At 47.8% G+C, this 22,157-nt stretch overlaps 1 protein-coding gene across 6 annotated transcripts in view; it reads left to right on the top strand.

Annotated features, from left to right (window-relative positions):
* The window catches only part of MYO9A (myosin IXA), a 146,096-nt gene that overhangs the window by 52,770 nt on the left and 71,169 nt on the right, over positions 1-22,157 (top strand). The window lies entirely within an intron of this gene.

The following is a 22,157-nucleotide window of genomic DNA, read 5'->3' as shown; positions in this document are numbered from 1 at the left end:
CTCCCCTTTTGAGATTGTGTGTTTCAGCTCAGCAACTGTTACCAGCTTTTATCTTTAAAAGTTAATTGTTGCCTTTGTGCAAGGCTTGAATCTCCCCTAACAAAGGGCACACAGAGGCTCTGGCAGTGTCTTTGTGCTTGGATATTTAGTGGATGTGGTGTTCCTACCTTTTTTCTGCATCTTGGGCACAGACTTAAAAAAAAATGGCTAGAAAAGTTTAGAACTTTATAACTACCCTACTGCTGGAGGTTACTTAGAGTCATAGAATGGCCTGGGTTCGAAGGGACCTTAAAGATGATCTCATTCCACCCCCTGCCATGGGCAGGGACACCTTCCACTATCCCAGTTTGCTCCAAGCCCCGTCCAAACTTCCAGGGATGGGGCAGCCACAGCTTCTCTGGGCAACCTGTGCCAGGGCCTCCCCACCCTCACAGCCAACAATTCCTTCTCAGTATCCCATCTAACCCTGCCCTCTGGCAGTGGGAAGCCACTGCCCCTTGTTCTGTTCCCCCTGGCCATTGTCAATAATCTCTCTCCATCCTGTCAGTTCCCTTCAGGTACTGGAAGGCCACAATTAGGTCGCCCCAGAGGCTTCTCTTCTCCAGGCTGAGCAATCCCAATTCTCTCAGCCTTTCCTCGTGGCAGAGCTGCTCCATCCCTCTGATCATCTTGGTGCCTCCTCTGGACTCGCTCCAGCAGCTCCACCTCCTTGTGCTGTTGTTCCCCAGAGCTGGAGGCAGCTCTGCAGGGGGGTCTCACCTGAGGGGGCAGAGGGGCAGAATCCCCCCTCCCCTGCTGCCCAACAGCTGTTTTGGATTGAAACAGCTGGAAACAGTCTTACCTTGCTGCTCTTTCAGTTGAGATCAAAGAACCCTCTTGAGACTGAAAATGAGTTTCTCAGCTGCTTCCCAAAATGTTGCTGGTGATGTCACTGCTCACAAATCTCATGTGTTCACTTAGAGAGGTTTGTCACCAGTATCCAGTCAAAGAAATGAAAGATCGGGGTGTGTTGTGGTGGGGGAGGACAGAGAAGCACCAGACTCCCTTGGGAAATGTTGATGGAATCTCTGTGATGAAATCATTCTGTAAGAAGCTGTGAATTGTGTTGAAAGATGGGCATCACCCCTGCTTTGTGTTCACCTCCTTCCAACATCAGCATCCTGATCACATTTTAGCCCCCAGTGACCTCACTTTAGAGCAGGTTCACCACTGACCTGCTCATGCTCCACAGAGCAGAATTTGAGTTGCTCTGACTGGAGCATCCCCATGATAAGAGGCCTTTCCTGGTCTTCCTCTGGCTCAGGGAGTAGGAGAGGGGACTTAAATTCAGATCCGTCTCAGTCAGGAAGGAAGAGTGGGATTCATTTGGCATTTTGGGACTTTACAAAGACTATTGATGTCTGATAATCCCCACTCATGACTCATTGGGCTGTTGGCAACCAATGGGCTGGTTATTCTTCCTGTGTGTTTAACAAAAGAGCTTTAGAGTTGGCTCAAAGGGCTGGAGGGATTGTGGTTTTGAGGGTTTTCAGACATGACTGTCCCACCACAACCTCTGTACCTCATAGGCAGCTGCTTTTCCTGGTGTATCGAGCTGCTGCTTTATTTTGCAGATGCTGGAGGGTTTTTTCACAGCTTGATGCACTGAAAATTTCAGGGGAGTTTGTCTGGAAAAGACTGTGTTGCAGTGGCTCTCAAAAAAAGGGTTGTAAAAGTGTCACTTGGACATGTCCTTGCTTGTTTACACCATCAAGAAGAGCCCGTTGGATCTACTGATCTTCAGGTGGTAGAGAGATGGTGGCTGCCCCATCCCTGCAAGTGTCCAAGGCCAGGTTGGACAGGGCTTGGAGCAACCTGGGCTAATGGAAGGTGTCCCTGCCCATAGCAGGGGGTGGAATGAGATGAGCTTTAAGGTCCCTCCTAACTCACACCAGCCTGAGATTCCATGTAAAAAGCCTTGAAGCCTTGGGTTTGAGATGGGTTTTGAGCTTTGATGAGATTCCTCCGTGCATCTGCTCCACACCAGAGTGTTTCACGTTCTGTGCTGGGCACAGGGGCTGAGGTTTGCTGACCCCTTTCCTCAGGATTGGAATACATGTGGATGACATGTCCAAGTAGAAATGCTTCCTGTGGAATGGTTAATGTGAGTGTGGTCATTCCATGATCCCAGCCTGGCCCCTGAGTCATTTACACCCTCAGGGTCCTGCTGTCACAATTGTCACCCCCTTCTTGGTAGTGTTGAATGGGCAGAGGAGACGTGGTTGGCCTGGAGGAATCCTTTCCTTCAGGGTTTTGGAGGGTCAAAGCTGAGATTGGACTTTTACTGTAATCTTCCCCTTTCCAGAGCCGTAGTCCCCAGGCACCCAGAGAGGCTCCTCTGTGGGGTTTGCAGTGATGTCACATTCCTGGCTGGCTGCTCCTCGCTGTCTTGTTGTGCTCTGATTGAAACAGGGGCCTGTGGTTTGGGGCTTTTTTTTTTTTTTCTGGAAACAGTGGTTTGAGTACTTGGCAACTCATTTGAAACGTTCTCCTTCCTGGCAGTTGTGAATTGACACCAGACTCTTCTCCTGGGTTTGTTCTGCTCATCTTTGCAGTATTTAGGTAAAACTAAATGTTTTATTCTGGCACGTTTTGGTGCCTGGGTAAAAGGTACTGCAAAGTGTCCTTGTGGGGAACCACTTGCAGACAGATCTCTGAGAATCTCAGACTGGTTTGGGTTGGAAGGGACCTTAAAGCTCATCCAGTTCCACCCCCTGCCACGGGCAGGGACACCTTCCACTATCCCAGGTTGCTCCAAGCCCCATCCAGCCTGGCCTTGAACACTTGCAGGGATGGGGCAGCCGCAGCTTCTCTGGGCAACCTCTTCCTCACCACTCTTACAGGGAAGGATTTCTTCCCAATATCCAAACTAAATGTGCCTTCTTTCAGCTTAAAGCCATCCCTGCTTGTGCTGTCCCTCCAGGCCCTTGTCCACAGTCCCTCTCCAGCTCTCTTGGAGCTCCTTTAGGGTACTGGAAGGTGCTGTAACGTTTCCCCAGAGCCTTTTTTTATCCCAGCAGCCTGAAGCCTGCACTGTGCAGAAAGCTGCAATTGCCACCATCTCCTGTCTGTGTATTGATATTGTTCTTCTTCACTTATGACTTTTCTTGATGGCTTTGCCCCAGGAGTCATGTTGGGCTTTGCCTCCAGGACTAATGTGCTGGTTTTGAGTTCTGCAGAAATATTGACTTTGTCAACTCTGTGTTTCTGTTAATAAGTCAAGACTTTCTGAGCCTGGCCTGCATAAAACTGTTCTGCTGGGTGATCCAAGGAGTGGATTCCAGTGCCTAAAGGAGGCCTACAGGAAGGCTGGAGAGGGACTTTTTACAAGGGCCTATAGTGACAGCAGAAGGGGAATGGCTTTCCACTGTTGGAGGGCAGGGTTAGATGGGATATTGGGAAGGAATTGTTGGCTGTGAGGGTGGGGAGTCCTGACACAGGTTGTCCAGAGGAGCTGTGGCTCCTGGGAATATTGAAGGCCAGGTTGAATGGGGCTTGGAGCAACCTGGGCTAGTGGAAGGTGTCCCTGCCCATGGCAAGGGGTGGAATGAGATGATTCAACCCAAACCAGCCTGTGAATGTATCATCTAAATCAGATTAACAGGTTCAAATGTTCAGTTGAAGTCCAGAAAAAGTCAGAACTCCAAGAAAGCAAAACCAGTGCCTCCTGTGTGCCAGCACTTGCCATCGTGTTCAGCTGAGCAAGTTCTCCCCAGCACAACTAAGGTTTCATTTTACTTCATCCCACCCAGGAAGGTACGGGGTGTGTGGCAGCAGCACCTGCTCGAGCAGGGCCATAGGGAGGAGCAGATAAATGGTTGTGAACTGAACTCCCATTTCAGGGTGCCATCTATTGCTTCTTGCTGGGTAGTCAGTGCCCATCCTTGGGATATTCCCAGGATTATAGAAGGAGCATGTGGTTCTTCAGGAAGACCCTGCAAAGGGTAATGTGCCAACAGGTTTTCTAAATCATCAGTAAATCATTAAGAGGTGGTGTGTCACCATGGTGTTAATGTTAGAGGACACTCCTGTGTCGCTGCTGCAATTTCAGAAATGAAGGAGAATGCAGCCAAGGAGAGTCCTGCTTCTGAAGGGAAGCAACACTCCTTTGTAGCTACAGCCTCTCCAGGCTGTGGCACTGATGGCAAACATGGGTTTGATTGTAGCTCTCCAGCTGCATCTCCAGTGCCTCCGAAATTCCAATGAGCAAGGGCAGCACATCCATAAATAATGCTTCTCTTTACCTCTGGCAGCTGCCTCTTATCTCCTGAGCCACGCTGGCTCATCTGCCCCAGAGCTGCTCCTGCAACCATTCATTTTCCCTTTTATAGCAGCTGGATGGGGTTTTGATGCAGTGTTTGAGATGCCGGCGCAGTTTGGGCGGGCACGAAGGTTGAGGAGCTTTAGGCTGTCGATAAAGTCAGGGAAAAGGCTGCACGGACATGAAAGGCGGCACTTGTGTTCTCAGGGCTTGGGTCAGTGTCCAAAACAGCTGCCAGTGTCTTTATCAGGAGTGAGATGGTGGATTAATGGAGCCAGGAGCAGTCCATGGGTTTCCAGAGAAATCACAGTGGAGTGTTTGGGAACAGCGAGCTGGACAGGTCCACTTATTTAGCAAATCAAATGCAGTGGGAAGGACCTTTGGAAAAGGCTGTGGAAGCAGTAAAGCCATCAGTGGTATGAGGGTTGACTGGGCTGTTTGGATTAAGATCTGTCCTAAACACGGGGCATCTCTGCAGCCACTGTCACATTGTCCCTAATAAGGTAAAATATAGCAGGCACGTTGGTGAAATTGGGAAAAATGGGATTTTAACGGCAGTAAATAATGCCTGCTCTGGGTTGCTGTTGTCCTTCTCCAAGTGCCCCCCAACTCCAGACTCTGGGCTTTTTTTTCATGTGTTATTACTTTTCAGTTCTCCTACAGAGGTGGAAAAGTTTCATAAACCACAATTCAAGTATTCAAAAGGAAAAATCCAAATAAATATCAAGTGCCTTGCCTGATGGTTGGTAGGAAACATGCGACCAACAGGGGAGCAGAGCATTAGATCAAATCTTGGTGGAGACCTTGGGGGTTGTTAAAAATCTTTCTCTTGATCCTACTTGTAATCTGAGCACCTTGTTACTCTATGTGAGGAACTACCCTCCTGGGCCATGTCTGTCTTCCTGCTTCTATATAATTCAAAGAATTCAGTTTTTTTCCATCTCTGCTGAAGGGCTCCAAGGCCAGGAGTTTATGCCTTGACTCACAGTCATTTACCTCTCTCAAATCCAGTCTTGCTTGGTGGTTCCATTCCCCCTTTTCCATCATGCCAGAGATGAGCCCCATGTCCAAGCTCCTCAGCCATCCCCACCCTGTTTCCATCCCATCTGTTCCCTTTATCAGCCTGGTGTCCATCACCTACTTCTCTGTTTTTCACCAGTTTCTGCATTTTTTTTCCATGTTCTTCATCTGATGAGGAAAAACTTGTTATCAAAGTAAATACATCTGTTAGTGAACCCTCTTTTTTACATTCCTCCAGAAAAAAGAAGGTTGTTTCCATTATGTTTTCAATATAACTCTGTTGGTATTTTATTGTTAAAATGCTTTATTTTGACAGATCCTTATAATTTTCAGCCGTTTGTGATCAAGGACATTTTTTCCCTAAGGGTTAGTTAACGAATTAATTCACACTTCCAGCAGAAATCTGATGGGAAATTACACAACAGAAGGGAAATAAAGGATGTGAGACAACTTCTTGGGCAACAACTGACCTGATTCTTCCATTCCTTTAATTTTGGAAAGCTGTTGGGAGCTGGTTGTTTGATGTGATGAGTGTCACTATAAACAAGCCTTGTATTTAACTTACTGTTTGCTCGTAAGTGTAAGTGGAAAATGGGTATCCCAAATCCCAAAGGAACCTAAGGGACTAAGTTGTGTGTCCAGTTAGAAGCAGATGTTGTGGAGCAGATGTTGGGCAGCAGCCCTGAAACCCCCCCGTGTCTCCTGTGCTGATCCCACAGCGTGGGCAGCAGGTGAGGGTGGGACTCTGCCCCCTCAGGTGAGACTCCACCTGCAGAGCTGCCTCCAGCTCTGGGGTCCAACAGCACAAGAAGGAGGTGGAGCTGCTGGAGCGAGTCCAGAGGAGGCCACGGAGCTGCTCCAAGGGCTGGAACCCCTCTGCTGTGGAGACAGGCTGGGAGAGCTGGGGGTGTTCACCTGGAGAAGAGAAGCTCCAGGGAGACCTGAGAGTTCCTTCCAGAGCCTAAAGGGGCTCCAAGAGAGCTGGAGAGGGACTTTGGACAAGGGCCTGGAGGGACAGGCCAAGGGGGAATGGCTTCCCACTGCCAGAGGGCAGGGTTAGATGGGACATTGGGAAGGAATTGTTGGCTGTGAGTGGATGAGGCCCTGGCCCAGGTTGTCCAGAGGAGCTGTGTCTGCCCCACCTCTGAAAGTGTTGAAGGCCAGGTTGGATGGGACTTGGAGCAACTCAATCTGGTGGAAGGTGTCCCTGCCCATGGCAGGGGGGAAAGTTAGATGATCTTGAAAGTCCCTTCCAGCCCAAACCGAGCTGGGATCCTGGGATCATGTCTCTGTTTGGGTGGCTGGAAGCTCTTTAGCAGCTGGTTCTCTGTGCAGGTGTCACGTAGCCATGGAAGGACCATCGAGCTGTTCTGTGAGCAGAGCACCCAAACTGCCATTGAATCTGTGCAAGGCTTTTTATTCTGCATGAGCAGGTGCAGCTGTAGGTCCATGTGGAATCACCCTGTGATTAGGTAGGAAAGCTGGTGCAGTTCAGGTGAGATTTGCAAACTCAAATATTCTGGCTCCTGAAAATCTGGGATGTGCAGAAACAAACAGGGGGTGACAAGCATTAATCCATGTTTTTAGTGGGGCAGTAGGAGACAGTCCCGGTCTCCTGCCAGCCTTTGCTTTCCTTGTCCTTTCATCCTCTCATGCTCATTGTCCCTGGGTCTGTGCTGGCTCAGCTGACCCAGAGAAAGTTCTTGGAATGGGAGAAGAGTTGGGTTTGTGTCCTTTGGGAGAAGGGGAGAGGAGAGAACCTTTGCCCAGGAGCAGTGGGACAGGCACATCTGTCTCTTCTGGTGCCACAAAACCATTCAATGCTATTTTTTCGTGTCACCAAATGTTCCTTCACCCTGACCTTCTTTACGTTGGATGAGTTTTTCCTAGGGAAACATCCAGGAATAACCACCACAGGATGGTTATTTGGGGCGTTTGGGGCTTCAGATCAGGGAGAACATTGAATTTTCAACGTGAGCATTTAATTTTCAGCACATTAACAGTTAATTGGCAGAGACACAAGATAGAGAAGCCAAGCAGAGCAGAGCATAATGAAAGGAAAAAAGTATTTCATTACAGCAAAGAGCTGATGTTTCATTCTCTTACGTCCTTGTAGTGGGACTGTCTGTTGCCTTTTCAGACCATTATAAGGGAAAAGGAATGGAGTTCCAGGGCCAAATGGCATAACATTACCTAAAGATGTTAAAAAAAAACAACAAAGGGAGAGATCACAGTTGCAACTAATCCCAAGCCTGAAAATATTAGAGGAGAAAAAGTGGGAACGAGACAAAATAATTAATAGCGTGAAGAAAGTGGGATGAAAATTGTCAGTCCTGAAGCACGAGGACACTTAATGGAATAGAAAGTAGCAAAACTGCTGGAAGCACCTACTTATCCCAAAGCCCATTAGCTTGGGAGACTCATTGTCACCACGGGTTATTATGTGAGGAGCTCAGCAGGATCCCTTTGAAGAGCTGCTGTTGATGAGTGTGTTCAGAATTAACAGAAAAATAGTCAGGGAATAAAACTGAAACCTCACAAAGCTTTGAAGAGGCAAACAAGCGTCTCAGGATAACCTGAGAGGGTAGAACTTCAAAAGAAACCTTTTTGTGGGATGAAGTTTCTCATTTTTCCCTGTGCCTGGTGACGCAATAGGGATGAGATGAGTAGTGGTTTTGTCACTGGTGTCCTGTATGCATTGCTGCAGGGAATTNCCCTGCCCATAGCAGGGGGTGGAATGAGATGAGCTTTAAGGTCCCTCCTAACTCACACCAGCCTGAGATTCCATGTAAAAAGCCTTGAAGCCTTGGGTTTGAGATGGGTTTTGAGCTTTGATGAGATTCCTCCGTGCATCTGCTCCACACCAGAGTGTTTCACGTTCTGTGCTGGGCACAGGGGCTGAGGTTTGCTGACCCCTTTCCTCAGGATTGGAATGCACGTGGACAACATGTCCAAGTAGAAATGCTTCCCGTGGAATGGTTAATGTGAGTGTGGTCATTCCATGATCCCAGCCTGGCCCCTGAGTCATTTCCACCCTCAGGGTCCTCCTGTCACAATTGTCACCCCCTTCTTGGTAGTGTTGAATGGGCAGAGGAGACGTGGTTGGCCTGGAGGAATCCTTTCCTTCAGGGTTTTGGAGGGTCAAAGCTGAGATTGGACTTTTACTGTAATCTTCCCCTTTCCAGAGCCGTAGTCCCCAGGCACCCAGAGAGGCTCCTCTGTGGGGTTTGCAGTGATGTCACATTCCTGGCTGGCTGCTCCTCGCTGTCTTGTTGTGCTCTGATTGAAACAGGGGCCTGTGGTTTGGGGCTTTTTTTTTTTTTTCTGGAAACAGTGGTTTGAGTACTTGGCAACTCATTTGAAACGTTCTCCTTCCTGGCAGTTGTGAATTGACACCAGACTCTTCTCCTGGGTTTGTTCTGCTCATCTTTGCAGTATTTAGGTAAAACTAAATGTTTTATTCTGGCACGTTTTGGTGCCTGGGTAAAAGGTACTGCAAAGTGTCCTTGTGGGGAACCACTTGCAGACAGATCTCTGAGAATCTCAGACTGGTTTGGGTTGGAAGGGACCTTAAAGCTTATCCAGTTCTACCCCCTGCCATGGGCTGGGACACTTTCCACTATCCCAGGTTGCTCCAAGCCCCATCCAGCCTGGCCTTGAACACTTGCAGGGATGGGGCAGCCGCAGCTTCTCTGGGCAACCTCTTCCTCACCACTCTTACAGGGAAGGATTTCTTCCCAATATCCAAACTAAATGTGCCTTCTTTCAGCTTAAAGCCATCCCTGCTTGTGCTGTCCCTCCAGGCCCTTGTCCACAGTCCCTCTCCAGCTCTCTTGGAGCTCCTTTAGGGTACTGGAAGGTGCTGTAACGTTTCCCCAGAGCCTTTTTTTATCCCAGCAGCCTGAAGCCTGCACTGTGCAGAAAGCTGCAATTGCCACCATCTCCTGTCTGTGTATTGATATTGTTCTTCTTCACTTATGACTTTTCTTGATGGCTTTGCCCCAGGAGTCATGTTGGGCTTTGCCTCCAGGACTAATGTGCTGGTTTTGAGTTCTGCAGAAATATTGACTTTGTCAACTCTGTGTTTCTGTTAATAAGTCAAGACTTTCTGAGCCTGGCCTGCATAAAACTGTTCTGCTGGGTGATCCAAGGAGTGGATTCCAGTGCCTAAAGGAGGCCTACAGGAAGGCTGGAGAGGGACTTTTTACAAGGGCCTATAGTGACAGCAGAAGGGGAATGGCTTTCCACTGTTGGAGGGCAGGGTTAGATGGGATATTGGGAAGGAATTGTTGGCTGTGAGGGTGGGGAGTCCTGACACAGGTTGTCCAGAGGAGCTGTGGCTCCTGGGAATATTGAAGGCCAGGTTGAATGGGGCTTGGAGCAACCTGGGCTAGTGGAAGGTGTCCCTGCCCATGGCAAGGGGTGGAATGAGATGATTCAACCCAAACCAGCCTGTGAATGTATCATCTAAATCAGATTAACAGGTTCAAATGTTCAGTTGAAGTCCAGAAAAAGTCAGAACTCCAAGAAAGCAAAACCAGTGCCTCCTGTGTGCCAGCACTTGCCATCGTGTTCAGCTGAGCAAGTTCTCCCCAGCACAACTAAGGTTTCATTTTACTTCATCCCACCCAGGAAGGTACGGGGTGTGTGGCAGCAGCACCTGCTCGAGCAGGGCCATAGGGAGGAGCAGATAAATGGTTGTGAACTGAACTCCCATTTCAGGGTGCCATCTATTGCTTCTTGCTGGGTAGTCAGTGCCCATCCTTGGGATATTCCCAGGATTATAGAAGGAGCATGTGGTTCTTCAGGAAGACCCTGCAAAGGGTAATGTGCCAACAGGTTTTCTAAATCATCAGTAAATCATTAAGAGGTGGTGTGTCACCATGGTGTTAATGTTCGAGGACACTCCTGTGTCGCTGCTGCAATTTCAGAAATGAAGGAGAATGCAGCCAAGGAGAGTCCTGCTTCTGAAGGGAAGCAACACTCCTTTGTAGCTACAGCCTCTCCAGGCTGTGGCACTGATGGCAAACATGGGTTTGATTGTAGCTCTCCAGCTGCATCTCCAGTGCCTCCGAAATTCCAATGAGCAAGGGCAGCACATCCATAAATAATGCTTCTCTTTACCTCTGGCAGCTGCCTCTTATCTCCTGAGCCACGCTGGCTCATCTGCCCCAGAGCTGCTCCTGCAACCATTCATTTTCCCTTTTATAGCAGCTGGATGGGGTTTTGATGCAGTGTTTGAGATGCCGGCGCAGTTTGGGCGGGCACGAAGGTTGAGGAGCTTTAGGCTGTCGATAAAGTCAGGGAAAAGGCTGCACGGACATGAAAGGCGGCACTTGTGTTCTCAGGGCTTGGGTCAGTGTCCAAAACAGCTGCCAGTGTCTTTATCAGGAGTGAGATGGTGGATTAATGGAGCCAGGAGCAGTCCATGGGTTTCCAGAGAAATCACAGTGGAGTGTTTGGGAACAGCGAGCTGGACAGGTCCACTTATTTAGCAAATCAAATGCAGTGGGAAGGACCTTTGGAAAAGGCTGTGGAAGCAGTAAAGCCATCAGTGGTATGAGGGTTGACTGGGCTGTTTGGATTAAGATCTGTCCTAAACACGGGGCATCTCTGCAGCCACTGTCACATTGTCCCTAATAAGGTAAAATATAGCAGGCACGTTGGTGAAATTGGGAAAAATGGGATTTTAACGGCAGTAAATAATGCCTGCTCTGGGTTGCTGTTGTCCTTCTCCAAGTGCCCCCCAACTCCAGACTCTGGGCTTTTTTTTCATGTGTTATTACTTTTCAGTTCTCCTACAGAGGTGGAAAAGTTTCATAAACCACAATTCAAGTATTCAAAAGGAAAAATCCAAATAAATATCAAGTGCCTTGCCTGATGGTTGGTAGGAAACATGCGACCAACAGGGGAGCAGAGCATTAGATCAAATCTTGGTGGAGACCTTGGGGGTTGTTAAAAATCTTTCTCTTGATCCTACTTGTAATCTGAGCACCTTGTTACTCTATGTGAGGAACTACCCTCCTGGGCCATGTCTGTCTTCCTGCTTCTATATAATTCAAAGAATTCAGTTTTTTTCCATCTCTGCTGAAGGGCTCCAAGGCCAGGAGTTTATGCCTTGACTCACAGTCATTTACCTCTCTCAAATCCAGTCTTGCTTGGTGGTTCCATTCCCCCTTTTCCATCATGCCAGAGATGAGCCCCATGTCCAAGCTCCTCAGCCATCCCCACCCTGTTTCCATCCCATCTGTTCCCTTTATCAGCCTGGTGTCCATCACCTACTTCTCTGTTTTTCACCAGTTTCTGCATTTTTTTTCCATGTTCTTCATCTGATGAGGAAAAACTTGTTATCAAAGTAAATACATCTGTTAGTGAACCCTCTTTTTTACATTCCTCCAGAAAAAAGAAGGTTGTTTCCATTATGTTTTCAATATAACTCTGTTGGTATTTTATTGTTAAAATGCTTTATTTTGACAGATCCTTATAATTTTCAGCCGTTTGTGATCAAGGACATTTTTTCCCTAAGGGTTAGTTAACGAATTAATTCACACTTCCAGCAGAAATCTGATGGGAAATTACACAACAGAAGGGAAATAAAGGATGTGAGACAACTTCTTGGGCAACAACTGACCTGATTCTTCCATTCCTTTAATTTTGGAAAGCTGTTGGGAGCTGGTTGTTTGATGTGATGAGTGTCACTATAAACAAGCCTTGTATTTAACTTACTGTTTGCTCGTAAGTGTAAGTGGAAAATGGGTATCCCAAATCCCAAAGGAACCTAAGGGACTAAGTTGTGTGTCCAGTTAGAAGCAGATGTTGTGGAGCAGATGTTGGGCAGCAGCCCTGAAACCCCCCCGTGTCTCCTGTGCTGATCCCACAGCGTGGGCAGCAGGTGAGGGTGGGACTCTGCCCCCTCAGGTGAGACTCCACCTGCAGAGCTGCCTCCAGCTCTGGGGTCCAACAGCACAAGAAGGAGGTGGAGCTGCTGGAGCGAGTCCAGAGGAGGCCACGGAGCTGCTCCAAGGGCTGGAACCCCTCTGCTGTGGAGACAGGCTGGGAGAGCTGGGGGTGTTCACCTGGAGAAGAGAAGCTCCAGGGAGACCTGAGAGTTCCTTCCAGAGCCTAAAGGGGCTCCAAGAGAGCTGGAGAGGGACTTTGGACAAGGGCCTGGAGGGACAGGCCAAGGGGGAATGGCTTCCCACTGCCAGAGGGCAGGGTTAGATGGGATATTGGGAAGGAATTGTTGGCTATGAGTGGATGAGGCTCTGGCCCAGGTTGGCCAGAGGAGCTGTGGCTGTCTCACCTCTGAAAGTGTCCAAGGCCAGGTTGAATGGGACTTGGAGCAACCTGATCTGGTGGAAGGTGTCCCTGCCCATGGCAGGGGGGAAAGTTAGATGATCTTGAAAGTCCCTTCCAGCCCAAACCGAGCTGGGATCCTGGGATCATGTCTCTGTTTGGGTGGCTGGAAGCTCTTTAGCAGCTGGTTCTCTGTGCAGGTGTCACGTAGCCATGGAAGGACCATCGAGCTGTTCTGTGAGCAGAGCACCCAAACTGCCATTGAATCTGTGCAAGGCTTTTTATTCTGCATGAGCAGGTGCAGCTGTAGGTCCATGTGGAATCACCCTGTGATTAGGTAGGAAAGCTGGTGCAGTTCAGGTGAGATTTGCAAACTCAAATATTCTGGCTCCTGAAAATCTGGGATGTGCAGAAACAAACAGGGGGTGACAAGCATTAATCCATGTTTTTAGTGGGGCAGTAGGAGACAGTCCCGGTCTCCTGCCAGCCTTTGCTTTCCTTGTCCTTTCATCCTCTCATGCTCATTGTCCCTGGGTCTGTGCTGGCTCAGCTGACCCAGAGAAAGTTCTTGGAATGGGAGAAGAGTTGGGTTTGTGTCCTTTGGGAGAAGGGGAGAGGAGAGAACCTTTGCCCAGGAGCAGTGGGACAGGCACATCTGTCTCTTCTGGTGCCACAAAACCATTCAATGCTATTTTTTCGTGTCACCAAATGTTCCTTCACCCTGACCTTCTTTACGTTGGATGAGTTTTTCCTAGGGAAACATCCAGGAATAACCACCACAGGATGGTTATTTGGGGCGTTTGGGGCTTCAGATCAGGGAGAACATTGAATTTTCAACGTGAGCATTTAATTTTCAGCACATTAACAGTTAATTGGCAGAGACACAAGATAGAGAAGCCAAGCAGAGCAGAGCATAATGAAAGGAAAAAAGTATTTCATTACAGCAAAGAGCTGATGTTTCATTCTCTTACGTCCTTGTAGTGGGACTGTCTGTTGCCTTTTCAGACCATTATAAGGGAAAAGGAATGGAGTTCCAGGGCCAAATGGCATAACATTACCTAAAGATGTTAAAAAAAAACAACAAAGGGAGAGATCACAGTTGCAACTAATCCCAAGCCTGAAAATATTAGAGGAGAAAAAGTGGGAACGAGACAAAATAATTAATAGCGTGAAGAAAGTGGGATGAAAATTGTCAGTCCTGAAGCACGAGGACACTTAATGGAATAGAAAGTAGCAAAACTGCTGGAAGCACCTACTTATCCCAAAGCCCATTAGCTTGGGAGACTCATTGTCACCACGGGTTATTATGTGAGGAGCTCAGCAGGATCCCTTTGAAGAGCTGCTGTTGATGAGTGTGTTCAGAATTAACAGAAAAATAGTCAGGGAATAAAACTGAAACCTCACAAAGCTTTGAAGAGGCAAACAAGCGTCTCAGGATAACCTGAGAGGGTAGAACTTCAAAAGAAACCTTTTTGTGGGATGAAGTTTCTCATTTTTCCCTGTGCCTGGTGACGCAATAGGGATGAGATGAGTAGTGGTTTTGTCACTGGTGTCCTGTATGCATTGCTGCAGGGAATTCCTGCATGGGATGCAGCATCTTTTCTTTTTTAGGAAGACTGAGTTCATCAACGTGGGTGGTTTTTTTTTATCCTGTTTTCACTTTATTATATGATTCTCTGCCCTGACATTCCCGCAAAGTGGAGTGTGGGAGGTGATCTGGAATCTGGTGTAAGAGTTTGTTTCTGAGGATCTCCCAAACGTGCTGATCTTCATAGAATCTCAGAGTGGTTTGGGTTGGAAGGGACCTTACCAATCTCCTTCCAACCCCTGCCATGGGCGAGGACACCTTCCACTAGCCCAGGTTGCTCCAAGCCCCGTCCAACCTGGCCTTGGACACTTCCAGGAATTGGGCAGCCACATCCTCATATACCAAAGCTCTTCCAGTCAGTCAGATGCCCTGTGCCACCATGGAAAATCCTGGGTGTTCCTGCTATTTATTTGGCACTAACGCCTGGAAAAACAAGGAAGACATTGGGATTTCAGGATTCCTGAACAAAGTCCAAAATCAGGACTTCAGGAAGGGAAATGGTGACTTTCCATGGCCTACTCTGCCTGGAACCAGCCTCCTGCTCCAGCTGCCTTCCCATCCTCAAATCCATTCTCAGCCCTTTAAAGGATTCTTTTAATTACATCTGATTACTGAAAAGGCTCTTTAATTTCGCCGAGTCCTTTTAGTTACTGAAATTTCTAAGATCATGCGAAAAGTTTTCGAGGAATGAAAACCAACCACTCCTGGGTTACTGAGTCAGCTCTTCCCACGTGGGATGTCATTTTGGTACAGTTGCTTGGAATATGGGTTTTTTTGTGTACAGTCCCAACCTGATTAAGTTTAGGTTGATTTTTTTTTTTTCTCAGCCTGAGGCTGTTTGTCAGTGGCTGAAGGAGGAGGAGGTGTAGGAGCTCCGTGGCTGTGCAGGGTGTGCTGCACAGCCTTTGCCTTTCCAGCAGTGGCAGCTGAGGTGTGAGGAGAAATAATTCCCCTCTGAGGAAGTTTGCCAAAAAAAAAAAAAAGTAAAAGTAGCCTGTACTGATGATGCTGATGCACTGGCATAACAAGTTTTTCTATGATGTCCCTCTGCTTGGGAAGGGCCAGTAGAAAGGCGGGACTTCGCTTACAGAAGCTCGGGTGCTATTTTTGGTGGTGCCTCCGACGCCTCGGTGGGGCTGGGGGTGTGTTGTGCCTGTGAAGTACTGAGCAAATTGCTCTGGAGGTGGCCTCCAGGTTCCTCCTCACATCAGGTCACACAACAACTTCTCCTGCTACTAAGTAACTTATTAACTGATTTATGTCCCGCGTTCCCTGTGAAAACATGACCTGGATGGGAGCTCAGTTCGTGCTGTTGATACAACAGGCTCTGGATGGACAAAGGTGGAGGAAAACTCCTTTTTGTTGCCTTGGACCCTTCCAATTTGGCTGCCTGCTGGCTCTGAACTTCTGCAGCTCTGTGATTGCTCTAAAAGTCCCTTTCAGTGGGGGTCATCCCCATGTCTCTTCTCTCATCCTCTCCTCCACAGGGAGAACCACAGCCTTGTTTTCTGGAAGAGAGAGTGGTTTTTTCCTTTCCTTTTCTCTTTTGATCTGTCACAGATGCTATTTTCTAACCACAGTGCCCAAATCCAAGGGCTGTGACTGAAATCTTTTTAGGAGGATGATGTCTGGAGCCATGTGACTGCTGTTGAGAGTTGGGGAAAATTGCTAATGAGATTTGTGTTGGTTCCCTTTGCTCTTAGCTGTGACTTGGGGGCTGGTTGTGAGAAGCGTAACCACAGCAGATCACAGACAGTCAGCTGCAGTAGGACAAGGTTAGAGACTTCAAATCAGCTCTAACCATAACTAGCATGCTCTGCTCTGGGATGGGATGGGGTTGGGGCTGGGGTCTCCCATCTGTCCTTTTCCAAACCTGCCCTGCCACCAGTGAGACACAACAGGTGTGTCTTCAACATACCCACATAAGATGTTCTCCTTGAGGTTTTTCACTTTATTTTCCTGATTTCCATCCATGTAATGACAAGAGAATGAGTTAGGAGAGGGCAGTTGCAGGAGCACACTGACACTTCCCATGTTATTCCTCGGGAATCGTATTAGCACAGGAATGACACGAGCCATTTCATTAGGATTGTATGTGAAATAGTGTGAGGATCGTGGAATCACAGCGTGGTTTGGGTTGGAAAGGACCTTCAAGAAATCTAATTCCACCCCCTGCTATGGGCAGGGACACCTTCCACCAGACCAGGTTGCTCCAAGCCTTGTCCAACCTGGCCTTGGACACTTCTAGGGATGGGGCAGCCACAGCTTCTCTGGGCAACCTGTGCCAGGGCCTCCCCACCCTCACAGCAAACAGTTCCTTCCCAGTATCCCATCTAACTGGCAGTGGGATCTCCTCTGGCAGCGGGAAGCCATTGCCCCTTGGCCTGTCCCTCCATCCCTTGTCCCAAGTCCCTCTCTGGCTCTCTTGGAACCCCTTTAGGCTCTGGAAGGTCTTCTGGAGCCTTCTCTTCTCCAGGTGAACACCCCCAGCTCTCCCAACCTGGCTCCAGAGCAGAGGGGCTCCAGCCCTTGGAGCAGCTCCGTGGCCTCCTCTGGACTCGCTCCAGCAGCTCCACATCCTTGTACTGTTGGACCCCGGAGCTGGAAGCAGCTTTGCAGGTGGGGTCTCACCTGAGGGGGCAAAGGGGAAGAACCTCCCTCCTCCCCTGCCCACCCCATGGCCAGCAGGATGGACACACTGGCCCATGGTGAAAATATTCAAAATGGTTTTAATTATATTTTTTAAATAATTATTTTTTTTTATAATTAGTGATTAGTGGTTTATTTTTTCTATGGTAGCAGGTAAACAAGTAGCTCTGAAGGACTGAGTTGTCAGCCTGGGGATATATTGACGCAGGAAGGTTGTCACTCTGGATAAATGCATTGATTTGACTTCTCCTGTTGGGATTTTTTGGGAAGGGTGTTGGCAGGGTTTGGGAAATCCCCTGAAAGTACCTCTGAGTAATGGAGAGGGACCTTTGTCCAAGCAGGTGATTATAAAGAGACCGGGAAATGGGTCCAAGGCAGGTGGTCACGGAAGGCACTGGGAAGTGGGTGCTGGAGAAGGGAGAGCACGAGAAGGTGTTTGATACCTGAGGTTGGAAACTGGTACCAAAACCCCCCTGTGAATCTGGGAACTTTGTAACTGATGTAGTGACAAAATCCATGTTTCGGTGTCGTGTTGGGGCACGACGCAGCATCATATGGGAGTGACATTCCAGGCTATTTTTTCTCATTGGAAAATCCACGCATAAGTTCTGGAAAACATCATCGCCACTTGCATCTCTTGGATGAAATCTGTTGGCAGGACACCCTCGCTGCCTCCCAGGTCCAGGGGGAGAGGGGAAGGTTTGTGCCAGGATGTGGCAGGAGCCAAGGATAGTGCAGGGCTTTGGAGTTTCGTTGGTTTTTAAAATCTAGAGTTTACAGGTACGTTTATAGAAGTAAAGCATAAAAATAAGCCTTTGCAGGAAAGTTTGTACTGTTTTTAAATGAACTTTTCCTTTTTTTTTTTTTTTTTTGCTGTTAGAAATTAAAACCTGCATCTTTCACTCCTCTTATTTCACTGATGCTTTTAAAGCTACTTTTCCTCCTCCTTTAATCGGGAGGAGGAAAAATCATTAAAGAACCTTTTTGCAGGCTGAAGTCAACGTGGTGTGTTAAGGGTTGGAGCTCTCTTAGGGAAAGCACCCAGGGGAATGACAGGCTTTGAACATGATGTGAAGATAAAATACGAGTGTGGAAAATGACATCACCCTTCTCCAGCCCGAGCATGACATAACACTCCTGGATGCCAAGACAGGGATTAAGCCAGAGTCTGATATCCTGCAAGAGCACTTTCCTCTGGGTGTTAAGCCTCTGTTTGAAAAAAAAACAAACCCTAATCCTGCTTGTCTCAGCCCATGTCCCATGAGCCAGAGGGGAACCACGAAAGCCGCTCAATCCATTGCTGTGGATCAAACCAAACGTGCGACGTGTTCAGGTACAAGTGGGAAGGGAGTGGGAGAGCAGGAACCCACAGTGCTCCATGAACCCACAGTGCTCCATGTGCCCACGTGTGGGGGGGGCTTGGGACCCACTTGATGGAAGGAACCTGGTGAGAGATCAGTTTTGGCTGATGAAAAACTCACCGTGATCCATCCATGGGCGCTCACAGCCCCGAAACCAGCCATGCCCTGGGCTGATCCCACAGCGTGGGCAAGGGGGAATGGCTTCCCACTGCCAGAGGGCAGGGTTAGATGGGATACTGGGAAGGAATTGTTGGCTGTGAGGGTGGGGAGGCCCTGGCCCAGGTTGCCCAGAGAAGCTGTGGCTGCCCCATCCCTGGAAGTGTTTGAGGCCAGATTGGACGGGGCTTGGAGCAACCTGGGCTAGTGGAAGGTGTCCCTGCCCATGTCAGGGGGTGGAACTGGATGAACTGTAGTGTCCCTTCCCACCCAAACCCCTCTGATTCTGTAAGTGAGGCACTAAAACCTGCATTAGGACCAGAAGATAGATTTAGACCTTGCCTAATTCAAGCCACTTAGTGGTTTTTGTCTCTTTTTTTTCCAACCCAGAAGTGTTCTCTCAGCTTTGGTGATGAGCCGTAGATGTGGTGGCAGGTTTTGTTTGTGGTGCTACTCTCCTTCCTCACCACCCCCCTCATTTTCTGCTCCTTCCCTAATTTAGCTCTCACAGTGTCTCTCCCTTCCTTAGACGCTGCTCCATCTCAGAACAGCAGTGACAGTCCCAACAAACCACCCTCAGCACTGTTCCTCTCCCTACAACTACAAAGCCAAGCTGGAACCACCTTCCATATGTGTTTTTTTCCAGCCCTTGTGGAGCAATAACAGTGTCAGAGAGAAAAATGGGATTTTTGTAGTATTTTAGTCCATGTGGTCACCACTCCTCTGACACGAGCCCTTCAGTAGTATCTGGCACCCCTAAACTCTACTCAAATCAAAGTGTATTTTTAGTCTGCTTTATTTAATCACTTAATTAATGATGATCATTATCACCAACATGCCTTGGTGGACTGTTTCCCATTGACTGCACGTCCAAGGCTTACTGGGAGCAGGGGGTTGGCTTCTCTTCCTGGTCATTAGATCCCTTTAGGAGATCCAACAGCTTGAATTGCTCTTGGTTTTGCTTGTTCTAATCTCAGATAATTCCTCTTCACACTTGCCAAGCATTGCTAATACCTATATTTAAAAAAAAAAAAAGACATAAATGTGGGTTTTTTTAGAATAAGAACTGATTTCTTTCATTTTTTACTCCTACATGCAGCATAATTTTTGGTGAATAGACAGTTTGAGGCAAAGAAGAAAACAAATACACTTTTTTTCCTGATTTTTCCCCTATTTGGAAATTAAATATAGCACTTAAACCCACAGAAGTGATGGAAGGAGGGAGATTTTCAGCTGAAAATCTTAGGTAAATACCATGGCAAAATTCAGTAGGTATTAAAATGTGGTTTTGTCCTCTGAGTCATCTTGGAATGAGGCATTTGTGTTCCAGTAAGTACAGATGTAATTATGAAGCTAAATTTCACCTTCAAGATTAAATGGGGGGAAAAATGGGAATGGCTGGTAAGGATTTTAAAGCAGCCATCAAATGATAAGGAAAATCAAACCCTGTGTATGAGGATAACTCGCTAAATTATTTCTGTGGTAGGGTATCCACAGGTTCCTGGGATTTGGTGCCAAATCCCTGGGAGCAGAAATGCCAATTGATTCCTGGGGGAACGCATTAAAAATGTATTTCATGTGTTAAAAGGAAAGCAAACAAATAAGGCTCCCAGAGAGCCACTAAAAATCCATATCCAGGCTGGGGTTTTGGAGGGATTTCCTGAAGAGTAAGAATTCTGGTGCTGCTTTTTTCTTCCTGAATATTTCATTGGAAGCACCTTTCATCCTTGTATAGAAATTCTGGGAAGCCCATCAAAGGCCCTAAAGGAAAAGGGGATATTTCGTCTCTTCCTGTGCTCAGATGTGATTTCCTGGAGGGAAGAGTAATCTCTGTTTCTGCTCCACAGAAGCAGAAAAGGTATTTTGTGGTGCCTGACTTTACTTAAATCACTGAACTGCTCGTGTCTTTGTGTTTTGCACCAAGTCTTGCAAACTCCATACCTGGAAAGAAACGTTTCTGACCAGCCTGGAATCACTGGAGTTGTGAGGTGTGTGTTGATAGGGGTCTGAAGGGGGAATTGTTGCTTGTCTTCCTCCTGGAGGGCAGGAAACACCCGCACACGTGGCTTCATTCTGGAAGAGCTGCTGGGTCATCGGGAGAGAAAGAATCCATAGGTGGTTCCTATGGCTGTATCGAGGTCATTCCTGTTTAACAGCTGAATTTTTGAAGCTATTGCAGGTTCTCCTTGGGAAAATCACACGGAGAGTTGCTTGTAAAGCCAGATTTTTTGGGATGGGTGGGAGTTTTTGCGTTTGTAGGGAGATGCTGGTGATGGGTTTACCCAGTGTGAACAAGTAATGTGGATAACATCCCTCGTGAGGTACACACACCCACAGTCTCCAGGGAAAATGCTGGAAAACTGGAGGAAGAAAAGGCCAACAAATCTTTTGGAGTTGACAGCAAAGTGCCAAGTCGTCTGCTGGGCTAAAACAAGGCAACAGGTCAGGCTGTCTTCTAACAAATCTTCTCTTCTAGATCCAAGGAATTTTCCAGTCTCAAACATTCCCTTCTCAAGTACTCGTAGCTTGTAGAAAATCTGGAGTGGGTGCACTGACCTTGCTCCCACATCTACATTGTCCCCTGCTGAACAACTGGGATTTAACAGCCTTGCACTGACCAAAAAGTGTTGAAGTTTGGTCATGTTGCCCGACAGAGTCACTCAGCACATTGTTGTGGCTGTGCCCAGATTTGCATAATGCTGGGAGATGGGATAAGGGTTGTCAGAGTTAATAAACTCCCCAGGTATTTAATCCTCATTAGGGCTCTAAGTCGTTTTGGTGCTCACTCACTTTCCAGCTGTGCTTGTTAAGTCCTCTTCTCATTAACCGAGGCTGTGCTCAGGGACTGGGGTCTAAACCCACCTCCTAAGCTGCATTTTTTGTGGTAGTGACCCCAGATGGGTTGTGGTCTTCAATATGTGAGTGTTAAAGGGCATTTTTTTCCATGCAAAACAGGCTTTGGGTTTTCCTGCCTCGCTTTCCTAGAGGAGCGTGCGGCGCCGCCTGCGCTGGGGAGGCAGCAGTGGAGGGATGCTCAGAAACCCTCCTGAGCAAACTCAAATGTATAAATGGCTGCTCAAATGTAATATTAATGGGGTTTTTTATGAACTGATCATTATTGCTGCCCATACCCAAGTATCCATCCCCCCACCTTGCTGCACCATCCCTCACATTAGCCATGAGGGGAGATGGGCAAACCTCTCAACCAGCTGAGATGTTTGAAGCCTTTAGGGACCTGGAGCTGTCTCATAAATCCCCCTTTGGAATTATTCTTACCCGGAATTGATCAGTGCATCGATTTAGTTCCTAAGGCACACAAAAGGGATGAGCTTAGCTTTGCTTTTGCTTTTGCTTTCTGCTGATTTTCGGAGTCTCCGTGTCGAGCGATGCCCTGCACAGAGACAGTGATTTATTTTAGGCAGGCTCTTTTTAAACAAAATATTAGGGGGATTGTTTATGCTGGTTACAAGAGCCCTTCATCCCGTGGTTTTGTTTGGGTCAAAAATGTTTAAAGCTGAATGTCAGAGGGGGGTTGCTGTTCCAGATTCGCTCCAAGGTTGGGTTGGTTGGGTGGAATAATTGAGGAATTGATGAAATAATCTGGCTCTTGTGTTTCAGTATCACTCTGGATCTCACTGTAGTGAGTAGACCCACACTCCAGGGAATGTTCCTCTTGGCTGTGGAAGTGTGTGACTAAAACCAGTGTCATCTTGATTTTTCCTCAGAGAATATCCTGAGTTGGAAGGGCCCCACAAGGACCATCGAGTCCAACTCAGCAGGATCTCTT

Source organism: Lepidothrix coronata, unplaced genomic scaffold (assembly GCF_001604755.1).
Source record: "Lepidothrix coronata isolate B3197 unplaced genomic scaffold, Lepidothrix_coronata-1.0 Scaffold58, whole genome shotgun sequence".
NCBI lineage: Eukaryota > Metazoa > Chordata > Aves > Passeriformes > Pipridae > Lepidothrix > Lepidothrix coronata.
The sequence above is the reverse complement of the archived record's forward strand: the minus strand, read 5'-3'. Positions and strand labels throughout refer to the sequence as shown.